Source organism: Microcebus murinus, chromosome 3 (assembly GCF_040939455.1).
Source record: "Microcebus murinus isolate Inina chromosome 3, M.murinus_Inina_mat1.0, whole genome shotgun sequence".
Classification (NCBI taxonomy): domain Eukaryota; kingdom Metazoa; phylum Chordata; class Mammalia; order Primates; family Cheirogaleidae; genus Microcebus; species Microcebus murinus.
This window is the reverse complement of record NC_134106.1, coordinates 28,274,530-28,286,638: the sequence shown is the minus strand read 5'-3', so window position 1 is coordinate 28,286,638 and position 12,109 is coordinate 28,274,530. Positions and strand designations below refer to the sequence as shown.

Sequence of the window (12,109 nt, the reverse complement as noted above, 5' to 3'; positions counted from 1 at the left end):
CCATGTACCTTCTCAGATCACAGTGGAATAAAACTAGAAATCAACCCTAACAGAAACTCACATTTCTACACAAAAACGTGGAAATTAAACAACGTCCTACTAAATGATTACTTCGTAAATGAAGAAATCAAGACACAAATAAAAAACTTCTATGAAGAAAACGACAATGGAGAGACAAGTTATAAACTCCTCTGGGACACAGCTAAAGCAGTTCTGAGAGGAAAGTTTATCTCCATAAATGCCTATAACCAAAAGACAAGAAGATCACAAATAGACAATTTAATGAAACGACTCAAAGAGCTGGAAAAAGAAGAACAGACCAACCCCAAACCCAGCAGAAGAAGTGAAATCAACAAGATCAAATCAGAACTAAACGAAATTGAAAACAGGAAAGCTATTCAGGAGATTAATAAAACAAAAAGTTGGTTCTTTGAAAAAATAAACAAAATTGACACACCATTGGCTAAGCTAACGAAAAGCAGAAAAGAGAAATCTCTAATAAGCTCCATCAGGAATAAAAAAGGAGATATCACAACTGATCCCAAAGAGATACAAGATACAATTTATGAATACTACAAAAATCTTTATGCACACAAACTGGAAAATGTGGAGGAAATGGACAAATTTCTAGAAACGCACAGCCTCCCTAGGCTCAACCAGGAAGAAATAGATTTCCTGAACAGACCAATCTCAACAGCTGAAATAGAAACAGCAATTAAAAATCTCCCTAAAAAGAAAAGTCCCGGTCCAGATGGCTTCACACCTGAATTTTACCATACTTACAAAGAAGAACTAGTACCTATCTTGCAGAAACTATTCCACAACATCGAGAAGAACGGAAACCTCCCCGACACCTTTTATGAAGCGAATATTACTCTGATACCAAAACCAGGAAAGGATGCAACAAAAAAAGAAAACTACAGACCAATATCCCTAATGAATATAGATGCAAAAATTTTCAACAAAATCTTAGCTAACCGAATCCAGACACTTATCAAAAAAATAATCCACCACGACCAAGTGGGCTTCATGCCAGGGATGCAGGGATGATTCAACATACGTAAATCTATCAATGCAATTCACCACATAAACAGAAGCTAAAACAAAGACCACATGATTCTTTCAATAGATGCAGAAAAAGCTTTTGACAAAATTCAACACCCTTTCATGATACGAACACTTAAGAAAATAGGCATAGAAGGGACATACCTAAAAATGATACAAGCCATATATGACAGACCCATAGCCAACATCATACTGAATGGGGAAAGATTGAAATCATTCCCACTTAGAACTGGAACCAGACAAGGCTGCCCACTATCTCCACTTCTGTTCAACATAGTGCTGGAAGTCTTGGCTACAGCAATCAGACAGGAAAATGGAATCAAAGGTGTCCAAATAGGGGCAGAAGAGATCAAACTTTCACTGTTTGCTGATGATATGATATTGTATCTAGAAAAGCCCAAGGATTCAACCAAGAAACTCCTGGAACTGATCAATGAATTTAGTAAAGTCTCAGGATACAAAATCAATACACAGAAATCAGAGGCATTCATATACGCCAACAACAATCTAATTGAGAACCAAATCAAAGACTCAATTCCCTTCACAATAGCAACAAAGAAATTAAAGTACCTAGGAATATATTTAACCAAAGAGGTAAAAGACCTCTACAGGGAGAACTATGAAACACTGAGGAAGGAAATAGCAGAGGATGTAAACAGATGGAAATCCATACCATGCTCGTGGATCGGCAGACTCAATATCATCAAAATGTGTATACTACCCAAACTGATCTACAGATTCAAGGCAATACCTATTAAAATCCCATCAGCATTTTTCACAGATATAGAAAAAATAATTTTACGCTTCGTATGGAACCAAAGAAGACCCCGAATATCAAGAGCAATTCTAGGCAACAAAAACAAAATGGGAGGCATTAATATGCCAGATATCAAAATATACTACAAAGCTGTAGTAATTAAAACAATATGGTATTGGCACAAAAACAGGAATATTGACCAGTGGAACAGATGTGAGAATCCTGATATAAAACCATCCTCATATAGCCATCTCATCTTTGACAAAGCAGACAAAAACATACGCTGGGGAAAAGAATCTCTCTTCAATAAATGGTGCTGGGAAAACTGGATAGTCACCTGTAGAAGGCTAAAACAGGACCCACACCTTTCACCTCTCACAAAAATCAACTCACGCTGGATAACAGACTTAAACCTAAGATATGAAACTATTAGAACTCTAGAGGAAAAAGTTGGAAACACTCTCCTAGACATCGGCCTGGGCAAAGAGTTTATGAAGAAATCCCCAAAGGCAATCACAGCAGCAACAAAAATAAATAAATGGGACATGATCAAACTACAAAGCTTCTGCACAGCCAAAGAAATAGTCATGAAAGTAAACAGACAACCTACAGAATGGGACAAAATTTTTGCATCCTATGCATCCGATAAGGGACTGATAACTAGAATATACTTAGAACTCACGAAAATTAGGAAGAAAAAATCAAATAACCCCATCAAAAAGTGGGCAAAAGACTTGAACAGAAATTTTTCTAAAGAAGACAGAAGAATGGCCAACAAACATATGAAGAAATGCTCAACATCTCTAATCATCAGGGAAATGCAAATCAAAACCACAATGAGATATCACTTAACCCCAGTGAGAATGGCCTTTATCAAAAAATCTCCAAACAATAAATGCTGGCGTGGTTGCGGAGAGAGAGGAACACTGCTACACTGCTGGTGGGACTGCAAACTAGTTCAACCTCTGTGGAAAGCAATATGGAGATACCTTAAAGCGATACAACTGAATCTACCATTTGATCCAGCAATCCCATTGCTGGGCATCTACCCAAATGATCCAGTGACACTCTACAAAAAAGACACCTGCACTCGAATGTTTATAGCAGCACAATTCATAATCGCCAGGCTGTGGAAACAGCCCAAGTGCCCATCAATCCAAGAATGGATTAATAAAATGTGGTATATGTATACCATGGAGTACTATTCAGCTCTAAGAAACAATGGTGATATAGCACATCTTATATTTTCCTGGTTAGAGCTGGAACCCATACTACTAAGTGAAGTATCCCAAGAATGGAAAAACAAGCACCAGATATATTCTCCAGAAAACTGGTATTAACTGAGTAGCACCTAGGTGGACACATAGGTACTACAGTAATAGGGTATTGGGCAGGTGGGACTGGGGAGGGGGGAGGGACGGTGGGTATATACATACATAATGAGTGAGATGTGCACCATCTGGGGGATGGTCATGATGGAGACTCAGACTTTTGGGGGAAGGGGGGAAATGGGCATTTATTGAAACCTTAAAATCTGTACCCCCATAATATGCCAAAATAAAAAAAAAATTAAAAAAAAAAAGTGGGCAAAGGACATGAACAGAAACTTTCCAAAAGAAGATAGAATAATGGCCATCAAACATATGAAAAAATATTCAACATCTCTAATCATCAGGGAAATGCAAATCAAAACCACAATAAGATATCACTTATCTCCAGTGAGAATGGCCTTTATTAACAAGTCCCAAAACAGTAAATGTTGGTATGAATGTGGAGAGATAGGAACACTCCTACATTGCTGGTGGGACTGCAAACTTGTGCAACCACTGTGGAAAGCAATATGGAGATACCTTAAAGTGATACAAGTGAATCTACCATTAGATCCAGCAATCCCATTACTGGACATCTACCCAAAAGAACAAAAGTCACTCTATGAAAAAGACACCTGCACTCGAATGCTTATAGCAGCACAATTCACAATTGCAAAGATTTGGAAACAACCGAAGTGCCCATCAATACATGAGTGGATTAATAAAATGTGGTATATGTATACCATGGAGTACTACTCAGCTTTAAGAAACAATGGTGATATGGCACCTCTTATATATTCCTGGATATAGATGGAACCCATTCTACTAAGTGAAGTATCTCAAGAATGGAAAAACAAGCACCATATGTACTCACCAGCAAATTGGTATTAATGGATCAACACCTAAGTTGACATATAGGAATAACATTTATCAGGTGTCGGGCAGGTGGGGGAGGAGGGGATGGGTTTATACATACATAGTGATTGCAATGTGCACCAACTGGGAGATGGACATGCTTGAAGCTCTGATTTGAGTGGGGAGTGGGGCAAGGGCAATATACGTAACCTTAACATTTATACCTCCACAATATGCTGGGAAAAAAAAGACGTGAAGTAATAAAGATTTTATGGTTTGTATCTTGTTATAAATAGCTGTGGCTTCAATAAAAATAATACATTATTAAATTGAGTTTCAAATATCATACAGCTCATATATTTTATTTAATATTACTAATTCTGGAAATATGATTAACACTATTTTGGGGCTGGGCATTGTGGCTCATTACTGTAATCCTAGCACTCTGGAAGGCCGAGGCAGGTGGATCATTTGAGCTCAGCAGTTTGAGATCAGTCTGAGCAAGAGAGAGACTCAATCTCTACTAAAAAATAGAAAGAAATTAGCTGGACAACTAAAAATATATAGAAAAAATTAGCCAGGCATAGCTGTGTGTGCCTGTAGTCTCAGCTACGTGGGAGGCTGAAGCAGTAGGATTGCTTGAGCCCAGGAGTTTGAGGTTGCTATGAGGTAGGCTTATGCCACAGCACTCTATCCCAGGCAACAGAGTGAGACACTCTCAAAACCCCAAAACAACAAAAGAAAAACAAAATCATCCACTATTTTTCCAGGCAATCCAAAGATACAGAATAGTTTTCTCTCAATATTTCCTGGCGTAGTAACCCTCATGTAGGCTTCAAATAATTCTGCACATTAGATTTGAAGTTATATGGATTTGAGCCAAAGTTTAGAAAACATTATTGAATTCCTTGAAAGAGGGAAGGAGGGAGAGATATTTGTGTACATATACTGATATACAATTATTGTGCTTTATATTATTTTGATTTTGATGTTTTGATATATGATGTTGCTGAGGTGTAGTCAGGTTTTGTTTACTGATTTGTGAAATAGTGTGATGATTTTTAACCTTTCTAATACATAAGAATAACTTAAGCATTGGTTTAGAGAATATATTCCCTCAGTTGCTGTCATACAAAGTTATATTCCCTAGTCTGAGAGAGGGCTCGTTAATTCAATTTTTTAAACAATCTCTGCAAATAATTATTTTGCCAGTTGTTAATAAAACATATTTTAAAAAAAATGTGACCAGGGTAATATTATCAGCAGGAATAGGAAGTCATAAAGAGGATACTGAAGAAGAAAAATAGGTAGTCTGATTTGAAACATGCTCAAGAGGACATGTCCAGTTGGAGTGAGTATGTAAATTTGGAATCTGTGACCAAAAAAGATATGGATTTTGAGAAATTTTCTTGAACCAAATCATGTGGAGAAGGCAAATGGTGAGAAAAGTATCTAGGAGATTTCTCAACATAAGTAGATATGATGTTTTACCATAAGAAACAATATTCTTGGCCAAATCAAACATTTAATTAATTATATATTCTGAATGATATTTCTGGGATTTTTCTCTCACTGGTCAAATTAGAGTATTTTCATTATAAATAATTAATATATAATTAATTATTATTAAAATCAACTATTCTGACTAAGGAAAAATTCTATAGATCTATTTGATTTAATAAATTTTACATTTTTATGTACATATTCTAACTATTTTAACGAAGTAAACACACAGCAACATGAGTTAATCTGTTTCACTACAATTCAATGCAAACCACGATTGTCTATAGTACTAATAAAAGTGTATGCAGAAATTCAAATATACTTTGTAAAGGCAGTGTTATCCAGTCTTAATAAAGAGGGGAGTTCCCCTGGTGTATTCTGTAACTAATTCAATAAAAAATTCTATAAAACATTTAAAAAAATGTTCTGAGAGCCACTTACCATATCAGCCTTTGGCTATTCTATAATCACTTTTCATTATGGACTAAAATTAAACAGTTATAAAGCAGGCATAATTTCATGGCTAACCACCCAAGAGCTGGAGAGAGTTAAAAGCAATATAAAATCTTAGAGGTGGTGTTATTTTTAAATGCCAATCAGTTTCACCTCTTTTTACCTTAAGAGAGAGAAATGCCTAGGGAGTTTTGTTGTGATCAAGAGCAGCTGAAAGGCATCATGATTAATTTGAATTTCTAACACGATGAACAGTAATGAAATATGAGTGCATGTAATTCAGTACAAGAATGTGTGTGTCTGAATAATAGATGGTGCCTATGCCTTTTTCACTCAGCTATTATCAGCCCTTTTGTTGTTTTTCAAAAAAAATATGCATAAAGGAATGAAGTAGTATCAGTACTCTTATCTATAAAAGCCTATAAATTCTGAAGGCCATGTCTGTAATATGATATATATATATATATATTCACAAAAAAATCCCCCTTTATTTGTATATTTTAAATACAAGGATGCAAAAGTGCTCTATAATAAATAGTATATATGTAAAATTCACTTGTTTTTCAACTTCACAGGAAAAAACCTGGACATCCTAGTGAATTACTTAAGTCAGAAGGAATACTAAGTAATTCTAATTTTAGTCAGTTTTTTAACATGTGAAAAACATATCATTTTTTCATTCTAAATGTGGTACATATCTTTTGGTAAGCCAGTATTTTTAATTCAAACAGTTGATAAAAGGTAAATAACTATATTTGGCAGTGTCTGTTTACCTTAAACAACCAAACCTTCCATAGACAGCAGTATGAATATGAATTATTCATAGTACAAAATACGTATTTTATGATTTTTCAAGTAAGAGTTAAATACACTGGGTGGACTATAAACAATAGAAACTTATTTCTCACAGTTCTAAAGCTATGTCCAAGATCAAGATGTTGGCATATTCAGTGTCTGGGGAGGGCTGGTTTCCGGGTTCATAGATGGCCATCATTTTACTGTGCCTTCACCTGGCAGAAGGGGCAAGAAGTTCTCAGGATTCATGATATTTTGATAAATCTACCTATTTATTTGTTATTTTCAAATTACATTTTCTCCTTTCACACAGAAAAACTTAAACCACAGTATTTGTACTTTTATTCTCAAAAGTTGGTTTTGTATTCAAATCGTCAAATGTTAACTTATCTTCTAATTTTTATAAATGTTTCTTTCTAAATGATTGTTTTGGAAAGAGGACTTTTACAAATATGGGCCTTTACAAATCTTAACTAATGCATGTAACTTTCAGTTATCTTGCTTTCTTTTAAAATTAAATCCTTATATCCTAATTTTCAACCTTTATATCTCTACCAATTTTTATACATATGCATATCTACTTGAGAACAATCATATCAGGAAAACCATATTAAAAATCCTATAATGGGCAGTCTTGGGCCAGGGGCCACTTTGGAACATTTTTTTCTTTTTATTCAACCTCCACTTCTTTCCAGGTATGGGGAACGCAAGAGGCAAGGAGTGGAACTCCAGAGAAGTCCAGGGAGGAATGTGGACATTCCGAATCTAAACAAGAGCAGGCAGAAACAGGAGGCGATCAGCAGGTTGCCAATCAACAGAGCACAGTGGTACCGGGAACCTCAGTAAAGAAGGGGACCAAACGGAAAAGGTCTGCCAAGCATAACGAAGAGTCCTGCCCAAAGAAGGCGGCAGAATGCAATGAAGAGCCCAAACCCCGGAAGAAGATACCAATTCCTCCCTTACCTGCCAAACTGCCCCCGGTGAATCTGCTTCACCGGGACATTGTACGGGCCTGGTGCCAGCAATTAAAGCTGAGCAGCAAAGGCCAGAAATTGGAGGTATATAGACGGTTATGTGAATATGCATATTCAAATCAAAAGGATATTCCTTCCACAGCCAAGGAGGCCAAGATCCGGGTATCATCCAAAAGAAAATCAAATGTAGAGAAGGAAATGTCCCTGAAAAGTTCAGGGCAAAGGCTGTGTTGTGAGGGGACTGATCTTCCTGTAGTATGTCCTCCCCCTGAGGAGGGGTTCCCTGCCCCCGAGTCTGCCTCTCTTCTTGAGGGAGTTAATACAGCTGTGGTGACAACTTCTGCCCCGGAGGCTGTGTTGGCTTCCTGGGCCAGAACTGCAGCCAGGGCTGGGTCATCCATGGAGGCAGTGGAATCTCCACAGGAGAACTGTGATGTCAGGTGGTGTGTGGTCCATGGGAAAAGTCTCCCTGCAGACACAGATGGTTGGGTTCGCCTCCAGTTTCATGCTGGACAGGCCTCGGTTCCAGAAAAGACGGGAGACAGAGTGAGTGCACTCTTCCTGCTTCCTTCCTGCAACTTCCCACCCCCGCATCTTGAGGACAATATGTTGTGTCCCACATGCGTTCAAAGGAACAAGGTCTTAATAAAAAGCCTTCAGTGGGAATAGAATACCGTGAAAAAGGACTCATCTTTAATTGTAAATAAATAGCAGAAAAGTTTGACTGTTGATTCCATGGTGCCACTAACAGCGGAACTCTGGTCAACTTCATACCTGCTCACAGGCCATGAGGACTGGTGTTTTAAAACAAAGACAGACTGTTACTTCTTCATTTACAAAACATTTTTCAAAGTTCTCTTAATAACCTGGGACTTCTAGCTTGACTAAAGGCTAAAAACACAAGGCACTTTGTTAATATTGTATATACTTATAATTGTTTTGTTTATTTTGTGCCTAAAATGTTTAAGCTTTCGATGGGGGCAAAGAAAATATATGTAACCTTAACATTTGCACCACCACCCCCCATAATATGCTGGAAAAAATAAAAGGAAAAAATGTTTAAGCTTCCTAGTCATAATACATAATAAATGTTGAATATATGAATATAAAAATAATTCATCTGTTTTGTTTAGGGGACCATATTTATTGCATGCAAATTTTTGTTAAAGTTCTTAAAGGATTAGAACAAAAAGCAAGACTTTCTCTTACATGATTCATTTGTTTTTAAAACCACTTTATTGAAGTATGATTAACACAAAGCTTTATTTGTAGAAATAAGCAAAAAAAAGTTGCATATATTTAATGTATCTGAGTTTGATTAGTTTTTAATTTGTGTACTTTCTAATTTATAATGCTGTCAGTTTTGGAAAAGATCTGCTGTTTTTCACTTAATGTTTTAATGGCAATTTTCAATACTGTTTTATTAGTAAGAGCAGGGACTTTGTTACCCTCCAGTGAAGCTATGAAAAGTAACACATTGGATAAAATGTGGTATATGTATACCATGGAGTACTATTCAGCTTTAAGAAACAATGGTGATATAGCACATCTTATATTTTCCTGGTTAGAGCTGGAACCCATACTACTAAGTGAAGTATCCCAAGAATGGAAAAACAAGCACCAGATATATTCTCCAGCAAACTGGTATTAACTAAGTAGCACCTAAGTGGACACATAGGTACTACAGTAATAGGGTATTGGGCAGGTGGGAGGGGGGCGGGTATATACATACATAATGAGTGAGATGTGCACCATCTGGGGGATGGTCATGATGGAGACTCAGACTTGTGGGGGGAGGGGGGGAAATGGGCATTTATTGAAACCTTAAAATCTGTACCCCCATAATATGCCGAAATAAAAAAAAATCCTATAATTATTCTCTATTGTCAGACAATCTACATTCAGTCTTTTCAAGCAAAGCCAAATAGAGCCCCAACAGTTTGAATAGCTTTCAAGAGAGTGCAATGACTATCTCAGGGGCTCTTATATCAATATTTCTCATTACCAGTTGAGGACAGCATTGGAATCCCATCTCCTATTTTTACCCTGGCTTCAACCCCACTAGTTCAAAGAGACACTATGTTACCAATACTCTATTAAGAAATTTGAAAGGGGTGTGTGTGTATATGTGTATGTGTGTGTGTGTGTGTGTGCACGTGCACTGATTGTGGCTGATAAATTGGTTGAAATGTTCTTTAGTCTTGTCAACAAAGGCTTACTTTATTCCACTGGATTTCTCTCTTCTAGGGATGAGAGACAAGCTTTCAACTTTTCAGGATTTTCTGGCTTCTATCCCAATATCTACATCATAATGTTTGCTCAAACTCAGAAGACAGAAATTATTCAAATAATGAGGACTGATTCACTCACAAGCCATATCTAATTTCAAAGTATCGTTGTTTTTACACTGTTTTACATTATTAGGTACAATCTGTTCGATAATTCTCTGCTATTGACAGCCTCCCTTATCACAAAAATATTTCAATTAGCCTTTTAGGCTAACTCTTTACTGCAGGCATCTTGGAAGCAAGTCTACCACCACAATGACATTCAGAACAGTGATTCAATTTCCTGGCTCACCAGCTAGACCAGGAATCACAGTCTTATTATGTTTCAAGGAATCTGTGATAAGAAATGCTTCCTTTAAATTACTTAAACAGCCTGAGCCCTGCAGGTTGCTAGGGGTTTAGGACGTACTTTACAACTACTCATGTACATTTATGCTGCAATAAAATCAATTTTTGGAAGGAAGTGGATTATAGAAGGTTTGCAGGGCCAGAGCAGAAGATATTAAAATTAGTCTCTCTGCAAGAATTTGTTATTTCATGGCAAACACAAGAAGAAAGAACTGTGATGAATCATGGACTTTTCCAAAAATAATTTTAGAATTTAAAATTTTTCTTTTTAGCTATCTCATAGAAAGTAAACACTGTGAATTACATTTTTCATGTCAATTAATTTCATGTAAACTTCACAAAAACTGTGGAAGGCAGGGATTGATAATCTGGGCTTCTAAGGTGCAGAAACTCTCTCAGTTCAAATGATTCGTCCAAGATCACGAAGATTCTGAATTGTTGGGCTAAGATTATAATACAAATTTTACTCCAAAATCCATGTTCCTTCTATTATATCACACCATGAGTCAAGGCAATAGATATTTAAGAAGTCATTCTGTGTACACATTAAATGAATTGTGGGTAATTGTTTCAATCATTACTGCTGAAATTTCATGAATGCTTCCGACACTGTGTTAATGTATTTCTGCTTATATAAGAAATACGTGTTTATCTATTTTTTTGAAAAAACATAGAAAATAAAAAAAATATGAAAAGAGTAACAAAAGGTTATAAACAGAATATAAATTTTAATTCACTAATGAACCTGTCATTGAGAGGCAACCAGAGTTCCTGTTGAGATCATGTCTGAGATAAGCTGCTCATTATCACCACTGTTACTCTTTCTGTAAATTTTGGTATAAGAGAAACCAGTTAGAGCCAGCCTCATCATTACTGTGTAGCAAAGATACAGCCATTTATAACTAGTTAAGTGGCTTTTCTTAAAACCATGGGTAAGATATATCTCTATGTATCTATTTATATATCATCTACATCTCCATCTATATCTATACATAGAGAGAGCAAGTTCATGTCATAATCTAATCTCAAGTAGAGGAAGTGAAATTTCCAGAAGAATTAGAGACTTCAGAGATAATGTTCCATACAAGGGGATGAGTGATATTAAGAAGATAGAGTCAAACAAGAGAATGGCCCTAAACTTTTCCTTTTTTTTTAGGTGACAGACAAAATTGTATGTATTTATGGTGTACAACATGATGTTCTGAAGAATATATACATTGAAGAATGACTAAATCTAGCCAAACGACATGTGCATTACCTCACATAGTTATTTTTACAATGGGAACATTTTAAATCCACTATGAGCATTTTCCAAGGATACAATATATTGTTAACTATAGTCACTATGTTGTGCAATAGTAGATCTCTTAAACTTATTTTTCTATTTAAGTGCAATTGTGCACCTTTGACAAACATCTCCTCAACTTTTACCATCTCTCCATCCTCCCTTCCACAAACACTCAGTCCCTGGTAACCACCATTCTGCTGTCTACTTCTATGAGACAAACTTTTTAGATTCAACATATGAGTGCGATCATGTGATATTTGCCTCTCTGTGCCTGACTTATTTCACCTATCATAATGTCCTGCAGGTTCAGCCATGTTTCACAAATGACAAGATTTTTCTCCTTTTTCATGGCAACATTATTCCACTGTGTATATATACACCACGTTTTCTTTATTTATACATCTACTAATAGACAATCAGGTTGATTCTATACCTTGGCTACTGTGAATAATGCTGCAGTAAACATGGGAGTG

General features: G+C 36.2%; 1 pseudogene; it reads left to right on the top strand.

The window, feature by feature from the left end:
* Nucleotides 1-8,381, top strand: part of LOC105883277 (developmental pluripotency-associated protein 4 pseudogene) — a 49,869-nt pseudogene extending 41,488 nt beyond the window's left edge.
* Nucleotides 8,382-12,109: the final 3,728 nt, after the last annotated feature.